At 40.6% G+C, this 5,913-nt stretch overlaps 1 pseudogene; it reads right to left on the bottom strand.

Annotated features, from left to right (window-relative positions):
- Positions 1 to 752: 752 nt before the first annotated feature.
- LOC104391559 lies at positions 753 to 5,661 on the bottom strand (annotated as a pseudogene).
- Positions 5,662 to 5,913: the final 252 nt, after the last annotated feature.

The following is a 5,913-nucleotide window of genomic DNA, read 5'->3' as shown; positions in this document are numbered from 1 at the left end:
CTGCCTCCTGTAATCAGGACTTTTTTTTGCCTCTCTTTAAAAACCATTTCTTTTCCTTTGCTTCAGGTGCTACAAAACTTATATGCAGTACTGATCACTGTTGAAGGAGGAAATAGCTATAGGAAGTGAAGATCATCTCTTGCATCTTAATGGAAGCAAGCCTTCACAATTTCTATAATTGGGCTGGATTTTTTTGTTGTTGTTGCTGTTTTTTTATTTGTGTTTTTTTTTGGTTTTGTGTTTGTTTGTTTGTTTGTTGTTCCTTTGGTTTCATTAGCTATGTTGAAAAAATAGTAATAAATACTTACAACTTTCCATAAATTAATGATGCACACTTCTTTGGAAACCTCTGAGCATGGTTCTTTAATTTAAACAAAAGACACAAACCAGAGTTAAAACTTAACAAAGTTAAAGTGAATACCACCAAATATGTTGAACTCCCAGGATATTTCTAAATAAATCTTCTTTATTGTTCCTTCATGTGTCAAAATGTCTATGTGCGTGAGGAAACAAATAAAAACTACAACAAAACCAAATACAAATACTTAATTTTAAAATGGAAAAATAGACTGTTGTGTGTTAAATACATTTTTTAATGAAGGAACTATCTTTTCTTTGTGTTTATATTAGAATCATAGAATCATTTAGGTTGGAAAAGACCAACCTTTAGATCACCACATCTAACCTTTTTTTTTTAATTATTATTTTAAGCCACCTTTATGCTCTATTTGCATATTAAGTTCAAAGCCCAGTTACCCACTTACATGCTTGGTTACCTTCAGTTTCTCTCTTACATCAGCCCATTTATCCACATACTCAGCAAGTCCACAAAGGAGCACCTGCAGCAGAGCTCCTCCTTATAACACAGGATGTATCCTAAATTCCTGGTACTGGCTGAAAACACCTGCTCTGTCTGACTTGAAGAGGATGGCAAACTTCCTTGTTTGTCCAAGCAAAATTACACCTGATCTGATATCAAAGTAAAAACATGGCATTCTCATCCCTTTGATTTCTTTGGAGGGAATCACCTTTGGAAGCCTCATCCACTGATACCAGATGGCTGTTGTGCCATTACTGCTCACTGCCAGAGAGTTTTCATCTAACTCTCTAATCTTTGTCTCAAATATGGCCAGGGCAGTAATGCCAAATTTATCTCTGCAAGGAGTGGTGTAGTTGATCCAACAAACAGGGTGGCCTCTGAAATTTAAAGAGGGATCCCATACTGCTTCTGGAACCACATCATCCTTGTCGCATAAGGAGTTACTGAGGGTCTCAGACTCTTCCAAACTGGTAGAATGTGGAGAAGGTTTAGTTGAAGCAGATGTGAAAGGCTGCCCTTGACAGACCACCTCCAGTCCATCCTGATCCACCTTTTAAAAATCTAGTTCCTCTGTGATAGGTTTTAGCTCCTGCCTTTGCTGCTTCAGGAAAAGACTTTTTTAAAGTTCCATAGAAAGGAATGTTCTTTGGAGGCTTCAGAACCATTTCCATCAGGACTGTGTGAGGATTCCCTACATGAGTCCCTACATAGCTCTAGGTAGCCATGTTGTCCCTGAGTCAGTGTCATTTTCAGGCCAGTGAGTTCATCTCCAATACACCTGGGCTGGCTCCAGAACTCACTGCCTCTTTGGTAGCCCTTTCCAGGAAGCAGGGCAGGGACACTCAGGTCAAAGAGTTCCTGTTCTTCCTGGATTTGCCTGCAATGCTCAGAGACATTCATTAGCAATTCACCCTTTGGCTTCTGAAGAATTTCTTCCAGATATTTCTCCTGCTTTTTCCTGATTGCCATATGATGGTGCCAGTTCTGTAGAGCTTTGTGCTCTGGTAGTAGAGTCTTGCGAACCATTTTTCTTCCTTCTTTTAAAGCTGCTGTAGCAAGATCTTTAGGAGAAACCTAAATAAAATCTGCCATCTGAGTGTATCCCCTGGCTGAGGCTTCCCTCTTGCGCTCCTGGAGACTTACCAAAATGCGATGGGAGATGGGAACCTCTTTACTTCCATCACTCAGCAACAGTCCTGGGGTCCCGTTGGGACGGGCTGGGCTCCCAGCAGCGCCACCACCTCCCACCGCCTTGCTAACACCATGGGATCCAACCTACTGTTTACAATTTAGATCTGCTAGGAACTGATATATATGGCATTTCTAAGAGTTATTTCTGGGAGCAGTGGGTAGTAGAGCTACAGATGAGGGCTTAGCTTTGGTGAGCTTTTCAGTACATTTCTAAAATCTGTTACTTTTCTCAGTTTTCAGTGTTTCACTAGGGTGCTGGTGTTATTCTTATTTCCTAGGAGTTATCATCCATTTTGGAATTGACTGCAACAACCACATTTGAGCCTGGGAGCTTCCTAATTTTCAGTGAACTAAGCCACAAATTTAATACAATTATATGATTGTATAGGTTTGAAAGGATCTATAGACATAATTTAGTCAAAATATATCCAGTTAGAAGATATTATTAAGGAACTTATCCACACTTTTGAATCTTTCCATGGATAGAAATATCACAGTCTCCCTGGGAAACCTACTAGAGTATTTTTCTGTCCTCATGCTAAGAACATCATTCTTTATATTGAGTCAGAATTTCTCAAGCTGCAGCTTATGTCCATTGTTTATTGATCTATTCATCCCAAGACCAAGAGCTGGGTAATGCATCTAGGTCACAGAAATGCCATGCAATGCTACAGGCTTGGGGAAGAGTGGCTGGAAAGCTGCCTGGAGGAAAAGGACCTGGGGATGTTGATTAACCACCGTCTGAATATGAGCCAGCAGTGTGCTCAGGTGGCCAAGAATGCCAACAGCATCCTGGCTTGTATCAGGAATAGCGTGGCCAGTGGGAGAATGGAGGTGATGGTGCCCTTGTACTGGGCACTGATGAGGCCACATCATGAGTAGTGGGTTTCATTTTGGGCCACTCAGCACAAGAAAGATACAAAGATATATGCTCTTTGGAGCATGTCCAAAGATGGGCAACAGAGCTAGGGAAAGTCTATAGCACAAGTCCTCTGAGGAGCAGCAGAGGGAACTGGGATTGTTTATAGTCTGAAGAAAAGGAGGCTGAGGGGAGACAGAGACCTTATTGCTCTCTACAACTACCTAAAGGAAGGTTGTAGCAAGGCAAGTGTCAGTTTCTTTTCCTAAGTAACAAATGATAGGACAAGAGGAACTGGTCTCAATTGTGATAGGGGAGATTTAGATTAGGTATTAGGAACATTTTTTTTTCACAGAAGGGGTTGTCAGGCATAGGTACAGTCTGCCCCAGGAAGTTGTTGAGTCACCATCCCTCAAAGTATTTAGAAGATGTGTAGATGTGGTGCTTAGGGACATAGTGCAGTGGTAGCCTTGGCAGTGCTAGCTTAAGTCAGACTTGATCTCAAAGGTCTATCCTGGTTTGGGCCAGGATGAAAGGTTAAACCAGAGTCAAACCATGACAAGGTCTTTTCCAACCCAGATGATTCTATTATTCTATTCTGTGTACTTCTGAGAAGAATCTACCTCTGCCTTATCTACACCCTCCCACTATGTAGTTGTAGACAGCAATAGAATTGTCCCTTTGCCTTCCAAAAGTTGACTAAACTTTGATTCTGTGTGATTGTCTGTGTGAATCCAAATTCTCCTTGACCCTTCTTGTACTTTATGTGTTCCTTAACCATTCTGGTGACTCTGGGTTGAACTCTGCTGGGTTCATTTTAGTATGTCAATGTTATTTGGAAACACTGTAGGACAATTTTAACGTGATTCAAATGTGCATAGAAATCATCTTGGTTCTTTTAACAATCTTTAAATATTTTCTAGCCTATATTGTCAAATTGCAAAGCACAGGGACCATAGATGCGACTCTAAATTCTGCTGCTTTTCATTTAGAGAGACTTTGTTTCATTTCCACATCTGGCTTTTGCACATAAAAAATGTACCTAAAATCTTTCACTGTATATTTTTTTAAAAATACTGCATTTTTTGTTGTTGTTGGCATGAGCATCAGTAACATCTTAGAAAATATCTACCTTCCCCTCCTCATTTCTGGTGCCTGTATCATGAAAAGGGCACTGCACTGGCTGCAAATCTCAGATTATTTATAGTATCAATGCATTCCCTGAAGCTTTCACTGCATTGAACTACTACACCCATGTAGCATAGTGTTCACTTGGGCTTTTAAAGCAATTTAGATGGCTTAGTCTTTTGGATGGATGCAACAATGTGGTTATGTGAACATACCAGTTTTAAGCAGGTGCAGGCTCTCCACACTGTTCTTTATACCTTTCACAGCCATAGCCTTAGGAAAAAAATCCTTTAACTATAAAAAGTATGTCTAGGGATCCAAAGACACTGAGTAAGTTTCTTATTTTCCTGATTGCTCATTTAAAAAATAAAAATATTATGTTAGAAAAATCACTGGTAAAATATATGTGGTATACAAAAAGCTTGCAGGCATTTGGGGTTTGGCCCTACTATATGACTAGTGCAATAATGAGACCTTGATCTGATGAAAATTCAGCTTGTCAGTGAATCAGCTTGTCCTGGTTTGAGCTAGGATGAAGGCAATTTTCTTTTTACTGCTTTGTTGGTTGTTATTTTTTTTTTACTTTAGTGAATTTTCTTTTAAGCAACACACTTGCTGAAAGTAGCAGCAAGTTTACCAGACAGTGGACTGATAATGCCCAAGTTTTTATAGTTTCTTCTTCTTCTTCTGTCCATAGCAGTTGCCCAGGGAGGATTCCCTCTATCCCTCTCCTTTGATCCCTAGTCCTGTGCACTCCTGACTCTCATAACTCTACTTTCAGCTCCTGTCTGCTCTGCCACTCTCTCATGCAGCAATCTGGGATTTTTTGGGACTGCTCACAGCAAAGGTGATGTTGTGGTCTGTTTCTAGGAGGCATCTTGAAACTGGCACATTTTTATACAGTTAATTCCTAGAATATGCTATGGTAGTCACCCAATCACTGTTGCACATTTGTAGAAATAAATGCCTTTGTTCTTGTGGTTCAGTCATCCATATCTTCTCTGCCAAGTTGGTGATTTACCCATAAGGCCTGGTTATCACTGGATATCCTTGCTCAGAGCTCACTGTGGCATCAATTGTGTGCCTCTTTGTTTGCTATCTCAGCACATCCCACATCAAACTCCAGGTTAACTGCAGCAATTGCCATATTGTTTTGGGGGCTTGCTGTTATCAGTTGAGTAAAACAGGTTTGGTGGGTTGCTGACACATCTCTTTGTTCAAGCTGGACTCTTAGATGTCTCAAGACAAACATCAGATACCCTGAGTGTCTGGATGCACTGTTTACGTCGTTTATCTCTTGGATTGTTCAAGACAAGCACCATACATCCTGAGTGTCACAACCTGAAAAAAAAATTAAGAGAACTGAAAAACTCTACAGAAATCCCCAGATTAGGGAACATTAAGAGATGTGGGCTTTTCATTGGGTAATAGGTTGGAAGTGACCTCAGGAGATCTTTATTCCAACTCACTGTTCAAAGCAGAGTCAGCTGTGAGATCAGATCATGTGGTTCTTCAGTCAGGTCTTAAAAATATCCAGGGATAGAGATTGCACAACCTCTCTGAGCAAGCTGCTCCATACCTGGGCTGCCAACAGAGTGAAAAGGATTTTCTTTACATCCAGTCTGAACACTCCTTGTTTCAACTTACGCTCCTTGTCTTTCATTCTCCCATCACACAGCACTGTGAAGAGCCAGGCTTTGACTTCTCAATAACCTACGCAGAGGTACTGAAACAGAGCTGCTAGGTGTGCTCCAAAGCCTTCTTCTCCAGGATGAACAAGCTTTGTTCCTTTGGTCTCTGCTCACTAGGCAAGTACTCCAGCTCCTGAGTATTGTGTCACTGCTCTGTTGAACTTGTTCCAGTTTATTAGTGCCGCCTTTTTTTTTTTTTTTTTTAATATATATTGAATGGCCAG

Source organism: Chaetura pelagica, unplaced genomic scaffold (genome assembly GCF_000747805.2).
Source record: "Chaetura pelagica isolate M959 unplaced genomic scaffold, ChaPel_1.0 scaffold115, whole genome shotgun sequence".
Classification (NCBI taxonomy): domain Eukaryota; kingdom Metazoa; phylum Chordata; class Aves; order Apodiformes; family Apodidae; genus Chaetura; species Chaetura pelagica.
This window is presented reverse-complemented; position numbering and strand designations above follow the sequence as displayed.